Source organism: Protopterus annectens, chromosome 2.part0 (genome assembly GCF_019279795.1).
Source record: "Protopterus annectens isolate FY-2018-M chromosome 2.part0, PAN1.0, whole genome shotgun sequence".
Classification (NCBI taxonomy): Eukaryota; Metazoa; Chordata; order Ceratodontiformes; family Protopteridae; genus Protopterus; species Protopterus annectens.
The window spans coordinates 1069752224-1069766860 of NC_056728.1; positions in this window are offsets into that span (position 1 = coordinate 1069752224).

The following is a 14637-nucleotide window of genomic DNA, read 5'->3' on the forward strand; positions in this document are numbered from 1 at the left end:
CAGCTGTGGTGAATGGTTCTTCTTCTTGTCAGGTCCAAGATAGAATGCAGAATGCTCTGTCTCACTAACAGACTTCTCAAAATAATATCTAAAATATTACTGCTTTGATAGCTTACAGAATGACATAATTTCTGGTCATCTGACTTCTAGTTCCCAGGCAAACCCCCATTGCTAGCAGCTGACAGCATTTAGCATCTACCTGTAAAAATACATAGACAAGGGCTTTTGCTCAGATCTTTGGCAGGTGCTGGAAGTCAGAAAACAATTGCATTCCTTCATGCTTCCAAAGTAGCAATTAGTTCATCCCAAGACAATACAGAAAGCTTCTTAGTACAGACTTTGTGTCTCTGGCTGCATCAAAGCATCTTTATGGCCTAGCCTAAAAAGTAATTTAATTTCAGATATTTTTCTAATGTTTGCTGGACTGAAGTTAACCCTCCAGTTTCCTCTGTTAAAACAGATACATGTACACACTTACAATAGTCTACGACCATTTCTGTTCTCTTCCAGTACGGAACACTGTGGATACATTTAAACGCAAGCACTTTACAAATAACTTTTCAACACAAACATATGTACAAAGCAGTTTGACATACACATGACATGCAGTTCTAATACATTTGTAGAACAAGCATCTTTTATAAATTAGTTTGATATTAACAAATGATGTATAATTGTTTATAAAATTCCAGCTAGCTGTGCTGGCAGCATCTCCTTTCTTTATACTTCTTCCCCCCTTCGAAGACTCAAGTTAGTTTTTCAAGTGACCCTTGAGAAATGTTGCTTGAGAGGGATGAGCCTATCTGGGATCACATTACCCCATACCCTGTCTTAAAATCCCAGCTGCCTTTGCATTGCTGACTCCATTACAGTGTTGCACTGTCATATCATATGCATGCAACACTAAGCTCCACCACAGTAACTTGGGATTTTGCTGGCTGCCTCCCTGTATCCATAGATCCCCCTCAGATTCCTCCTGCCTCCTACTGCAAATACTCATAGCAAAGGCCTCTCTATCATGGTAAGGTTTCATCCTGTTAACATGGTACAATTTGTGCCCCTGCCTCCTGCCTAGTAGTTCTATCATGTACCTAACATCACTGACTTTCCTTACCACTTTGAAGGGTCCCTCCCAAGCTGCCTGCAGCTTGTTGTGTCTGATAGGAATAAGAACCATAACCTGCTGTCCCACAGCATACTCTCTGGCTCAAGCATTCCTGTCATACCAGACCTTTTTCTGCTGTTGGGCTTCTGCCAGGTTCTCCTGAGCCAAGCCCATGAGTACCATGAGTCTTGTCCTGAGGTTTAGGACACATGCCACAACAGAATCCTTGTGGGATTCACACTCACTCTCCCACTCTTCACAAATCAAATCTAAAGGTCCCCTCACCCTATGCCCATACAGCAACTCAAAGGATGAAAAACCTGTGTATTCTTGTGGCACCTCTCTATAAGCAAACAACAGATGGGGCAAATATTTGTCCCACTCCCTCTTAAACTGGTCTTCAAATGCCTGTAGCATAGTCTTTAGTGTAGAGTTTAACCTTTCCACCAGACCATTAGTCTGGGGGTGGTAGGGGGTGGTCTTTAGGTGCTTCATCCCACAGCTCTCCCACAGACAAGTGAGCAGGTCTGACATGAAATTGGCACCTCTATCAGTCAGTATTTCTTTTGGGAAACATACCCTGCTGAAAATCTCTAACAAAGCATTTGCGACCTTTTCTGCCTCAATGGAGGACAGAGCCATGCCTCAGGGTATCAGGTAGCATAATCTACTACCACTAGGATATACTTGTTTTCTTAGGAATGTGGGGTACTCTGAGGCCCCACAATATCCATAGCTACCGTCTGAAACAGCTTCTCAATCACAGGAAAAGGCATCAAAGGAGCTTTGCCCTTGTCTCTTGCCTTGCCTACTTTTTGGCACTGCTCACAGGTCCTGCAGTACCCTGTTACATCCCTGGAAATCCCAGGCCAATAAAAGTTCAGCATAATATGTCTTTTTGTATGTTTTGTGTCCATATGACCTACAATGGGAATGTCATGGGATATGGGTAGAAGTGCCAGCTGGTAGGCACTGGGCACTACCAACTGTTGTATTCTTTCACCCTCCAGCCCTTCCTCCATTCTCTATGCAGTAACCCTTTGTCCTAGTATACAGATTCCTCCTTTCATTGAGAATCAGGTACCTTCCTAGCTACCTCCCTCAAGCCTTGTAATGCAGGGTCTGAGAGATGAGCCTGTCTCAGCTCTCTCTTTGCAACCCTTCACAGCTCCCCTTCCACAGGAAGTCTGGTATTCTCTGACAGTGGTGCCTCACTGTCAGGCTGGGTACTACTACTCACCTCTGCCCTTGCAGTCACTCTGTCCAAGGGAACATCAGTACCCACCAGCAGCTGTGGTTCACCCTCAGTCTCACTGCTACAGGGTAGTTCCCTTCTTGAAGTAGCACCTCACCAGTTCTGGCTTCAAATGTGTGGTCTGTCTGGGTCCCACCAGGCTACCAAACCCACATGCCTGTCTGCAAGCCTAACTGCAAGTAACTGCATGTACACAAGGTACTGCATTATCAGAATCATTCCCTATCAGGACATTTGCAGGGACAGCCTCAAACACACCTGCTTGCTTGTTTCCTTTTCCACCCTCTAAGTCAAGGTGAACCCTAGCCAAAGGTATTTGGAATGGGGTCCCTCCTAAAGCTCTGACTGGAGTAGACTGCCCAAGCAAATAGTGCTCCTCTTTAACCATTGCAGGATTCACAATGGTTAGGTCAGAGCCTGTTTCCCCTCTACTAAAATAGGATTTAACCTCTTGTGGTAGTTTGGTACCCTTGTTGTCTCCAGACAACTTACCATTGACATTCTGTTATTCCCACTTGCTGGCTCCCCTACCTTTTGTTCCCTACCTTACCTTTGTGGACATCTATATGCTACATGGCCCCACTGATTACATTTCAGACATTTAACCCTTGATCCTCGCCATGTACCTGAACTAGCGGCTTGCCTTGTTATTTGCCGACTCTGTTGGGGATGCTTAGGCAGCTCACCCTGGGTTCCCTTATAGCCATGTGCAGCACTGAGTATCTCTTTCCTGTGCAGTGATGCCCTGCTTGCTAGGTATAGGTCTTGTTTTTTCCGCAACTCATCTATGGTGTTGCATTTATCTGCCAACCAGATTCTCATGACCTCAGACAAAGTGCTAAGGGCTTGTTCCCTCACCAAAATGTCTAGCAGCCTTACAAAAGTGATGGCCTGACACCCACTCATTCATCTGTGAAAATAAGTGTGCTTAACTCAACAATATAATCAAACACACTTTCATTTGCCTTGCGCATAATTACACATACTTTCATCTGCCTTGCTTCTATCCTCAAAAAAACTTTTTTTCTATAAGCTTCAGGTGTTAACTTAAAACACTCTAATAAGCATTTCTTTACTTTGTTATAGGCTAGACAATCAATATCAGACAATTTAGAAACAGCAGTTACAGCTTTACTGTAGAATAAGGGGATCAGAAACCTTAACCAGAGCCCTTGGTCAACATTATACTGTGTATATGCTCTTTCACACATGTGAATTTGTTTGTTTCTTTTGGCTTTTCACGGTTAGGGGTCGCCACAGCGGAAGTCCGGTCCGCTTATGATTGGCAGTTGATTTTTACATACCAGCTTGCCAGGCCTGACGCACAACCTTCAACGAAGGTACGCCCATTCATGCATGTCTCCACGCAGAAGACGCTCTAGCTGAGAATCGAACCGGACAGCATCTTACTGTGAGGCGAGAACGCTACCGCAGCACCACCACCATGGTTGCTTTCACACATGTGAATAAAACTATCAAAATTATTTTTATTTTATTTATTTAACATTTGTTTACTGTGGAAAGCCGACTGGGCAAGTTTGCCCATTTTTAGCAGAGACTCAGGGAGAAAAGCTCTACATAATAACAACATGACAGTCAGTATTTTAAACAATAATGACAACTTCAGAGAAATGATATAATAAATCACATAGTAACACATATTATCACTTTTTAAGTTCGTAATAAAGCTAACAGGATCACATAGTAAACACATATTTTGGCAGTTACACTTCGTAACCCAAAAAAATCATACAGAGGAGTAGTGTTTCAGAGATACAATGGCTTAATATACAATGGAAAAGTGTCTCAGAATATGCCTGTTTGGTACTGTAAATGATGTTTAATATTGTTATACTTATAATCACTTAGGATCAGTAAGGCAATAGAGATATAGTGAAAGTGGAGAGTAGGAGGAGAGAGGGTGAGGATGAGAGTAAGTAAGGTATTCAGTGAGCATAGAGATAAAGTGAAAGTTGAGAACAGGAATAGAGAGGGTGAGGAGGGCAGAAATGGGATCATCCTGGTGAGGAGAAGGAGCATAACCAGTTGTCATTTAGGTGAGACTTGAGCAGTTTTTTGAGGTGTGTAGGTTTGCTGTGTTTAGTATGTTCTGGGGATTGGAGTTCCATGGTTTAGTTACATAGTTAGAATATAGTGAGCCTGCTAAGCTGTTGTTGGATTTTGTAACTTTGAGTAATAATTTTTCTGAGGTCCCTCTGTAAATTGTGGAAGAAATTTACTGACCTTTATTGCTTCCAGGGTTCAATTATTCCCTTCCCCATTACCTCCATGACCTTGGTGAAGAGTCAGCATCTCCTTTTCATGTTGCCTCTGCCTCTCATTTTCTTCAGCTTCCAAATGCTGCAGTCTCTGCTTCAACCTCCAAATGCCACAGTCCCTATGCTGACTCTATTTCTAAATGTTTGGCCTCCAGTTAAAGTCTCTTTAACTCAAGATGGAGTTTTAAGTCCTCTGAGGAAAAGTCCATTTTCTGAAAGCTGTACATTCCCAAGACCAGTCTGGTTTTCTTCCTGGTTGCTGGTGTGTGATGCAGCTGTGACTAAGGTTGCAACCATTTCTGCTTTAATCAGGTTGGCATGCTCAAGTCCTTTGGCTTGGCACATCTCAGTCAATTGGCTCCTTGTCAGCTTGCAATACTCCTCTGCTGACATCCTTGCTTGCTCTCACTGACTAATTAAGCAAACAAAATAATAAATAAAGCTATTATGATATGAAATGCTGAATGTCTACCATGTGGCTGCTTAGGAGTACAAACGCCTTCTTTAGTGGCATCTGTTTACAGGAGGAAGGAGTTCAATATCCACACCACTGAATCCCAATATGTGACATTGTGATCTCACCACTGCCAGCCAATTCATATGTGACAACCCAGCACTGCCAACCAGTAATCAAGGAGCCTCAATCCTCACCACTGACAACAGTAGGGGAATGCTCACTGAACGAACAGCAGGTACACACACAGTATTTCCAGATGTAGCTCTCTGCATCAAGTGCAATTTCCCTTAAGAACAGAAAGAGACTACAATCAGTCTGGGGTTGGTTTCTCCCTCATTTTCCAGATCCCCAATAAGACTCCCCGCTGGCACAGCCATAGAGTTGAGATCTCAGTTGAGTGACCAAGCCAAGACGTCCAGCACCCTACCCTCTCTGTCTAACCAGTGCTTCATGCCCCTGCCCAAGTAACTGACAAACACACTCTTTGAGGTTTGATTTACACACACACACACACACACACACACACACACACACACACACACACACACACACACACACATACACACCTTGGAAAGGCTGGCACAAGTTTACTAGCTAAGCCCTCTTCTGCACAGACTATAAGGTAGTTACCACTGCCACCAGTCACTCCTTATGAACTACTTTAGGGCCCTTAGCAAAGGGTATCCAGTCTTACTGTGTAATATTAATACTAATACAAATGGTAGTTTGACCAAGAGCAAGACTATTAGGAGTGGCCCACATAGTGTCACCAAATAAATATGCATGTATTCTCAAAACTTAAATATCTCTACACAGATCAGCCACAATGAAATATTTAAATATATTTATTACTAAATAATAAAAGACCAAGGCAATGCTAAATATATATTCATAGTGACATCAGAGTTCAACACCGCAGGAAATATTTAAAATAACATTGCAGTACAGGCTCACACAAATTAAGAAAAAAATCTAAACTAAGCTTCTCTATATTCCTGACTGTATCTAAGAGAGTCATTATACACTAATAACTTACATAGAGCAAGGCAGATGTGGTGAATGGTTCTTCTTGCTGTTGTCAGGTCCAAGATGCAATGCAGAATGCTCTGTCCCACTAAGAGGATTCTCAAAATAATATCTAAAAATATTACTGCTGGGATAGCTTGCAGAATAGCATAATTTCTGGTCATCTGACTTTTAGTACCCAGGCAGATCCCCATTGCTGGCAGCTGGCAGCATTTAGCATCAACCTATAAAATACACAGACAAGGACTTTTGCTCAGATCTTTGGTAGGTGCTGGAAGTCAGAAAAAAAATTGCATTCATTCATACTTAAAAACCTCAGCTTTGGCCGGCTAAGAACTTGCTGTATACAACTGGACGTATAAGAGAATTTAAGTACCTTTATCTGCACTTTTTTTTTCAAAAAAATACAGTATTTAAATTGATTTTAACTGTGTGTTGCAGGAATATTAACTGAACTGGAAGTTAGTCAGTGTTTTCTGAATTTTGTTATTTGCTAGTAATTACAGGTGTGGGGGTAGCCACATTCTTTGATTTCCTGTCCTTGCCTATTTAAGTGGTACAGTGTGAAATATTTTCTGCTTAAAAACCTCAGCTTTGGCCAGCTAAGAACTTGTTGTATTCAACTGGATGTATAAGAGAATTTAAGTACCTTTATCTGCACTTTTTTTTCCCAAAAATACAGTATTTAAATTGATTTTAACTGTGTGTTGCAGTAATATTAACTGAACTGGAAGTTAGTCAGTGTTTGCTGAATTTTGTTATTTGCTAGTAATTACAGGTGTGGGGGTAGCCACATTCTTTGATTTCCTGTCCTTGCCTATTTAAGTGGTACAGTGTGAAATATTTTCTGCTTAAAAACCTCAGCTTTGGCCAGCTAAGAACTTGCTGTATTCAACTGGACGTATAAGAGAATTTAAGTACCTTTATCTGCACTTTTATTTTAAAAAAAATATAGTATTTAAATTGATTTTAACTGTGTGTTGCAGGAATATTAACTGAACTGAAGTTAGTCAGTGTTTGCTGAATTTTGTTATTTGCTAGTAATTACAGGTGTGGGGGTAGCCACATTCTTTGATTTCCTGTCCTTGCCTATTTAAGTGGTACAGTGTGAAATATTTTCTGCTTAAAAACCTCAGCTTTGGCCGGCTAAGAACTTGCTGTATTCAACTGGACGTATAAGAGAATTTAAGTACCTTTGTGTGCACTTTTTTTTTCAAAAAAATACAGTATTTAAATTGATTTTAACTGTGTGTTGCAGGAATATTAACTGAACTGGAAGTTTTGACTCTGCTCTTCAGTTAGTGCCACCCACCCTCCCTGTTTTTGTTTTGGTGTTAATCTTAGTGGCCTTGAAACTGCCCGCCCCTCTTGTAAATTTGTGTTTGGATACTCCTTCTGGGCCCATCTCATTTGCTCACTCAACTGAGTGCAGTGAGATCATATTCTGATTTCAGGCACTCCTACTGTGTACAAAGAGAGCATCTGGGAAACAGAAAAAAAAAATAAGCTTGTTTCCTGCCTTTCCTGTTAAGTGGTATAGACTATTTGTAGGCTTCTGAGCCCCCAAGCCCTTCTGTGTTGGAGGAAGCCTTCTAGCTTAGTTTTTTTTTTTCTTATAACTAGCCAGTTTTCTAGTTTCAGCACTCAAATCTGTTTCTTTAATCTCAGCACTTGTTCAGAAAAAAAAAATTCATCTGCTTTTACTGTACTTGTGTTTCTACCTACTTTATTTTACTTTTGCATCATCTTAAAAGTACTCAATTGTATTTATTACTGCTTGGTGTAACTCATTCTAAGCCTTTTGGTTTAAACACTTGGGCTTCGGACCAGTTGTTTTGCGCTGAGAGGGTTTGTGGTCTGCACTGTAGTGGCAGAACAGGTAGCTTACATCCTTCTAGGTTGGGAACTGCTGATTGAGGGCCCAGTGTCTGTTATTCTTAAAGTGTATTAGTTCTGGTTTAAGCACTTGGGCTTCAGGCCAGTTATTTTACATTAAGAGGGTTTGTGGTCTGCACTCTTGTGGGAGGAGAGGCTGGACTCTGCCCTTCTGAGCTGGGAATTTCTGGTTGAAGGTTTATAGTGCCTGAATATTTGAACTGCTTCTTACTGAAATTGGTGCGCCTTGTTTGCTGTGGCATAGACTGGATTCGGGCCTGCTGGATCTAGCTTTGTTTATATGCTTGTTGCTTGTTTGCTTGTTATTTCCCTGGAACACTAATTCCACTTAATACGTGGCTTCTCAGTGCTTCTGTGGATCACTAGTGATATCTGCATTGCTTACTGTACTTATTTCCTTGTTTCACTTGAAAGAAAGTTACTGTTTGTCATTTTTGCATTTAGGTTACCTGTAACACATTGCACTTAAGTTACCTGGCACTTTCTCGCTAAAGCAATTATATAAGTGAGCACTAAAAATTAAAAGCACTACACCCTCACTCCCCACTGGCCCTTGTTTTCAATTATTAAGGAATTCCCAATATTATTCTAGCATGTCCAAAGGTCAGTTGTCAATCTCCTCTCTGGTCCAGCTGGTGAATCTGGGAATCTTGAGACAATGTTACAACTGCCTCATGTACACAGACAACCCTCTCCTCCTCCCAACAAATTCCAACACATGTGAGAGATGCAACCATACAGCCAAACTGGAGGCTAAACTCTCTCAACTCAGTACTGACATAACCAGTCAGGAGGAGAAGGAAACCACACTCACTACAATTCCAGTCTCACATAGACCTACCACGACAGCAGACCAAACACATAATCACACAAAAACATACTCAGAGGCTCTAAATAAGGATCTGCCTAAGCAGCAGAGACCTCCAAAGCAGACACCCAAGCAACCGCTACAAGGAGAGGGTCATGGTGAGCAGCCTGTCAGGCGCTAGGATCCACCACATAACACAAGCACTCGGGTCACTCCAAGACAAGTACAAATATGACTCAGTCATTGTCCATGCTGGTGTGAATGACCTGGGACATACCTCCCTGGACTACATGAAAAGAGACATAAAGGAGCTCTCTGAGCATGTAGCCCAGACCGGTATGACCCTGACCTTGAGTAGCATCTTACCCTCACCAAGAATGATGCCACAATATGAAGACAAGATGATCAACTTCAACAATTGGCTTAAGTACTGGTGTCATTCAAAGGGGATCCAATGCCTGTCAGCTTGGGATGATATGCTCGACAAGCCACGATGCTTCGCTAGGGATGGCTTGCACCTGTCACCCCTGGGCTTTCTGATATTGGCAAAGGCTCTTGCTACCCCCATAGTGCCTTTTTTAGGCAAGGCTCAAAAGACAAACCCACCTCCATAGGTATCACAAGGGATAAGAAACTAAGAGTAATGCTACTCAACGCCAGAAGTCTAAACCTCAAGATGCACACACTCGAAACTCTCCTTAGCATGGAGAACACTGATATCTGTGCAGTAACAGAAACCTGGTTCAGGGCTCCCGAGAGCACCCCAGCACTACCAGGTTATACCTCATACCATGCTTTTCAGCCCCAAAACGTGGACCGAACCACAAAAGGAGGGGGAGTATCGATATTCATCAAAGATACCCACACCTCCAGGTTGGTGGCAAAGCACGAAGCATCAGAGACTATCCATGTGCAACTAACAGTGGGTAAAACTGCCTTCCAGTTTATAGCCTGCTACAGACCACCCTCCCAAACCCAGGAACCCCACTCGGCCTTTCTGAGAACACTGGAAAATATGAAGGTCTCTCCAAACACCATTATATTGGGCGACTTCAACTACCCAAACATAGACTGGGAGCATTACTCTAGCTCCAACACCCTAGCCCAAAGGTTCCTAGAATTTATAAGCTCAAATGCTATGGAACACCTTGTTACCACTCCCACAAGAGGGGAAATCATACTGGACCTGATCATCACCAACATGGGGACTCTATGCTCCAGACCAGAAGTGTATCCCTCACTGGTAAGATCAGACCATAAACTAATATCACTGGATATTCACATCCCAACCCCACCCCCTGCCCAGAAAACCACAGTGAAAAACTTCTCTAAAGCAAATTTCACACTCCTCAAAACCGAGGTGGAATCCTTCAAAGACCCTGGGCCTGCGGAAAATACGGCCCAGACCACAGAATCCTTTATAAACGCATTCTATGAACGCCTTCAGGAATGCATGGATCATGTAATCCCAAATAAAACCAAGACCCAATCCTCCAAAGGCAGACATCCTGTCTGGTGGACCCCAGCCATAAACAAACTATACAATAGAAGGAGGAAGCTACTAAATGATAGAGCAAAATCCCAAAAAGGAAAGGCATCACTGATCAGTATTAGCAAAAAACTACGGGCACTCATAAAATTGTCTAAGGCCAGCTTCGAGAGAATTGCACAGGACACTAAGGATAATTGCAAGGCTTTCTTTAGTTATGTTAGGAACCTGGGTGGTAATTCCCAGATATGCTCAGGATTAGTCCAAAATGACAAAAAATACACTGAACCCACAGACATTGCCAACATCCTAGCTGACAGGTTCAGCACAAACTTCTCCCCCCCTCCCCACCAAAAGGGCAAATATCTATCCCAGCAGAGTTCTACCCCCCTGACATCTCAGATGCTCAGGTAAGAGCCGCCCTCTCCAAAGCAAAAAACACAGCATCAATGGGACCAGGCGGTGTCCCGGGCTGCGTCCTACATGAACTCCAAGAAGAGCTAAACCCAAACATAAAACTACTGTTCAATCTCAGCCTTACTACAGGATATGTGCCCAAAGAGTGGCATACAGCAACAGTGGTCCCTCTCCATAAAGGTGGTGCCTCAACGGATCCTGGAAACTATCTCCCCATAAGCCTGACTAGCTTGGTCTGCAAAGCTATGGAAAGGATCATCATGGACCTCATAAATAAAGATATTGGGGACCTACAGACACTGGATCCTACCCAGTTCGGCTTTGTTAAGGGCAGATCCTGCCTCTTAAACCTGGTTGATTTCTTTGAAACAGTCACCAAGGCCATTGACGAGGGGAAGGTGGTCCACACAGCCTACCTGGACCTTGCAAATGCCTTCGATACAATACCCCACTCGGGCATTATAGATAAGCTCACCAGCTTAAATATAAACCCCTATGTCACTAGATGGATTGCAAACTGGCTCAAGGACAGAACCCACATGGTTATAATTGCTGGAGCCATGTCAGACTCCAAACCAGTTAGAAGTGGTGTCCCACAAGGCTCAGTCCTGGGACATCTCTTGTTCGGTATATATTTCTCGGAGGTACAGGCCAACAGGGAAGGACTGTGGCTGACCAAGTTCATAGATGACTGCAAACTGGGCGACATAATCGACTCTCCAGCCGACACAAACATCCTCAAAAAGGGCCTCATAGAAACAGACAACTGGTGCCAGAGCCATGGCCTCAAGTTAAATGCCAAAAAGTGTATAGTCATCCCCTTTGGCAAAAACAAAGTGCCCACAAATTACCACATAGGTGGTAATCCATTAAGTACAGAAGAAGTAATTAGGGACCTGGGGACCCAAGTTGATAGCAATCTCTCATTTGACAACCACGTGGCCAAAGTGGTTAGAAAAACATTTTATATAGCCCACCTAATCATGAAGGGATTCACATCTAGATCAGGGGAGGTCATCATGCCTCTTTACTCATCCCTCATCAGACCCATAATTGAGTGCAATGCCCCTTTTGGGATGTACCTTACCAGACACCTGCAGCAACTGGAAAGACCCCAAAAGTACCTCACCAAGAGGATCAAAGGGCTCAAACAGATGCCATATGCTGCCTGGTTAAAGAAACTCCAGCTCTACTCGGTGGCATACCGCCTGTTCAGAGGCGATCTGTGCCTGACATATAAAGCCATGTCCAACCTGGAATTAATGGACATGCTGCACCTCAGAAAATCCAAATCCCATCGAGCTACGCTCGAGACTTGAACCTCAGCACTGAAATAAATAGGACATGCTGGAGGGACAGATTAATAACCCAGAGGCTCCCTTCACTCTGGAATAAAATCCCAGTCCAGGTTAGGCAGAGTCCCTCATTGACTCTCTTCAAGAGGAATCTTGATGAGTGGATGGGAGATCGTAGGTTTAACCCGGGTATCACTTCTGTGTCACTGTTAGACAGAGGCACAGTATACTAACCTCAAAAAAGGGCATAGCAAAATAAATTTAAAATGGGTGGCGAAAGCCAAACACATTCTGGCTAGGCTTATAAATGCCCTAGGGCAGTAAGCCTAGTATGAACCTATGAACCTATGAACCTATACTTCCAAAGTAGCAAGTAGTTCATCCCAAAGGCAATACAGAAAGCTTCCTAATACAGGCTCTGTGTTTCTGGCTGCAATGCAGCATCTTTATGGCCTAGCCTAAAAAGTAATCTAATTTCAGATATTTTTCTAAAGTTTGCTGGACTGAGGTTAACCCTAACAGTTGCAATAGTGCATGTACATTTCTGTTCTCTTCCAGTAAGGCACACACTGTGGATACATTTTAAGCACGATCACTTTACAAATACCTTTTCAACACAAATATCTGTACAAAGCAGTTTGACATACACATGACATGCAGATCTAATACATTTGTAACACAAGCATCTTGTATAAATTAGTTTGATATTCACAAATGACATATAATTATTTACAAAATTCCATCTAGGTGTGTTGGCAATGCCTGATATATATATATATAAATATATATATATATATATATATATATATATATATATATATATATATATATATATGTATATGTGTATATATATATATATATATATATATATATATCTATGTATACATATATATGTATAGATATATATATATATGTATATATATATATATATATATGTATGTATATATATATATATATATATATATATATACGTATATATATATATTGTCCCTTGTGAGACTCTAAGCCTGCACCCTGTGTTTGTAAGCCAAACACCTTAACCATTAGGCCACCCTCCCAACCCTAGATGGATGTGTGTGTGTGTGTGTGTGTGTGTGTGTGTGTGTGTGTGTGTGTGTGTGTGTGTGTGTGTGTGTGTGTGTGTGTGTATGTGTGTGTGTGTGTGTGTGTGTGTGTGTGTGTGTGTGTGTGTGCATGTGTATTTATACATATATATATATATATATATATATATATACATATATATATATATATATATATATATATATATATATATATATATATATATATATATGAGATGACAAACAAGTTGTTGAAAGAATGGAAAGAATTACCATAGAAATTTTCAACAAGGACATAAGGGACCTCCAGATACAGGATCCATCCCAGTTTTACTTTATCAAAGGAAGGTCATGTTTACCGATTTTGGTAGTCTTCTTTGAAATCATCCAAAAATGGGAAGCAGCCTTCAACACACAAAAATAACCCAAACCAATTGGAGCGTCCCTAGTGTGTGGTTCTTCATAGCCTTCTGCTTCAATTTTGGTTCTTTGAAATGGTCACTAAGGAAATGGATGAGGGGAAAATGGTGCATACTGCCAACCTAGATCCAGCTAAAACATTTGATATAATGCTCCACTCTAGCATCATCAGCAAATTTGCAGAACTAGGTATAAACCCCTTTGCAACTCGCTGGATAGCTAGCTGGCTCTGTGGACCCAGGAGGTTAAAATCAGTGAGGCTATGTCCATAAAGAGGATGGTCATCAGTGGAGTCCCCCAGGGCTTTGTGGTAGGTTTACTCCTCTTTGGCATCTACTTCTCATATGTCAAAGCCTATGTCAAAGGCCCTGTTTAATCAAATTCATAGATGATTGCAAATTGGGAACAGTCATTGAATCCTGCTCAAGATGAGAACACCCTTCAGGAAGTGTAACATGACAAACACTTGAGGCCAAAGCCATGGCTTAAAATTCAATACCAAGAAATGCATTATAGTACCTTTTGGGAAGTCAGCCACCCAGGTAACTAAGTCATCAATAAAACACCTCTAAGAGTTGATTCACTGGTCAGAAATCTGAGAACACATGTAGATTGTAATGTAGCCTTTGACCAACATGTGTCCAAGGTAGTACAAAAAGCCTTCTATTTTGCTGAACATATAAGCAAGAACATGGCATCTAGGTCCAGACAGGCAATCCTACTACTGCACTCATCCCTCATCAGACCTGTCATAGAGTATAATGCCTCCTTTATTATGTACCTCACTAGACATTTGCAGCAAATGGAACATCCACAAAGGCTCTCTCTAAAAAGAAAACAGGGAGGAAGCACAATGTTTTATGTTGATCACCTCAAAGCCCTGTCTCTTTATTCGTTATCATACAGACTTCTGAGAGATGATCACTGCCTGGGCATACAAGTACCCACTGACCCTGTTTTGATTAACCTTTTGCACATTCCTAAAACAAACAGCATCAGAACTACTAGACTAAAAGATCTAAATTTTATTTGTGATATAAATAGGACATATGTTTATTAGATAATTCTGATTCTGTGGAACAGGCTCCCCATTCATGTGAAGTAGAGTTCCTCTCTATCCCTGTTTAAT